We start from the raw sequence: 1,999 nt of genomic DNA on the forward strand, positions 1-1,999 counted from the left end.
GGGGCCGCCTCCCTCCAGTCATGCGCGGAAGTCGGGTGGAAGAGGACGGAGCTGGAGTGAGGACTGGAGGCGGCCAGGAGAGAGAAAGGCACAGGACTGTGTGGCCTGGACTTGGGGGAATCGGTGCTGGAGGCACTGGGGTTTGTGTGTGCATGGTAAATTGTAAATATTATAATAGTTGTAAATAAACAATGTGTGGTGGAACTATGTCGTCCGTCTGTCTGTGTCCGAGGCCAAGTCCACAGCCTCCACACAACCACAATGGCAACAAAATAACCACAAAAACAACACAAATAAAAATTTACGTTTGGCCTGTACTTAAGAATTTTTCACTACACAAATCCACACTCAGACCATGCCGGGACTCCTACGGCGAAAGTTGACAGAGTTGAATGCCACTTATGCAGCTCTTTTCCAGATGCTGTCAGAGGTTGGAGTGTGAAAGGTCACAGAGGAACACAATGCAGAAGTTCCAGGAACGAGCAGATCAGAAGTTGTGGTGGTGCTCTTGTGGGGTCCCAAATGTTAATGTGTGGTAACACTTTCTGTAACTTTAGTACTATTTTGGTACAACAAGCAAATCAGCATTTTACTATGAGCTTCATAAATAATGTTAGAAAGAACCTTGTCAGCATTACTGTTGGTAGAGCCCAAGAAATATTTTCTCACAGTGTAATAATGAAAACAAAAATAATAAAAAGGAAAATCAAACAATGCCGCATAATAATAATAAGTAGAAATGGTACCTGAAAGACTAATATTTAACACACAGGTTATAGAGAGCTATTCAAAATGAAAGAGATTTCAAAAATGTATTTCAAACAAACTGTATGAGACAGAAACACTGGATAGAGGAAAGTTTGGTCCTACAGTCCTTGAGGTTGCCTGCATTCAACATGAGCACCATGTGTAGCCGAACAAACATCAAAACGGTAAACAATTTTTGCCACACACGAGTCAACTGGTCCCCAGTTACTGAATTCACAGCTTCCTCAATTCGATGTTACAAATCTTGAAGATTTGCAGACATAGGTGGAGCAAACACGCATTCTTTAATGTACCCCAACTTGTAAGGCTTCAAATGCAGACGCTGTCTAAGAACACGCCATACCGTTGTTTGAGGAATTCCAACATCAATGCTTGCCCATGATGTGGATTTCCTAGGGCTCTATTCAAACACACCTCGGATAAGATCCACATTTTCATCTGACGTGTGTGGACGACTAATGCTTTTATGTTTGCATATGCAACCTACTTCTACGAATTTTTTATGCCACTTGTAAATTTGCTTTTGACAAGATGGCTGTTTGTTGAACCGTCGGCAGAATTCACGTAGCACTTGAACAATGGACTCACACGTTGCAAAATGCAACACTCAAAATGATTTCTCTTGTGGTGTTGTCGCCATTTACTATAGATGAGAAACAGCGCTTGGTGGCATTCACTGGTACTTTTAGATGGGCTTTTAAAGATCGAACTTTCCCGTATCCAGTGATATGCGGAATGTGCTTCTGTCTTATACAGTTTGTTTGAATTCAAATTTTGAAATCTGCTCTTTCATTTTGAATAGCCCTGGTAGGAGTTCAACGCTTATTGCATACACAGACCATCGTGACATTTTGAATGTTAATTGAATGTTGGAACACTTGTAATGAGAACAGGCCATTCAGCCTCACCATGCTCCACCATCCTATCACCCCGGATTCTCTAAAATAACATGAAGTAGAAATATGAAGGTCCCCAGTGTCCTACCATACATCGTACTACTTGGTAATGTATTCAGTGTGATTGTGGTTCTTTGCTTGAAGAAAACCTTTCTATCATTTGTGCAAAATGCACCCTTAACAAGTTAACAGCCCTGTTACCCTGTCATGGCTACCGACATACACCCAAGAGTCACCTTTACCAATTTCCCAAACCAGCTCTCTGAGCTATTCTCCATCAAGGATAGCAGCAGCTCTACAGTTAGATACTCCAGTTTTACAAAGTTCTTCACACT

The sequence above is a fragment of the Polypterus senegalus genome, chromosome 16 (genome assembly GCF_016835505.1).
Source record: "Polypterus senegalus isolate Bchr_013 chromosome 16, ASM1683550v1, whole genome shotgun sequence".
Taxonomy (NCBI): domain Eukaryota; kingdom Metazoa; phylum Chordata; class Cladistia; order Polypteriformes; family Polypteridae; genus Polypterus; species Polypterus senegalus.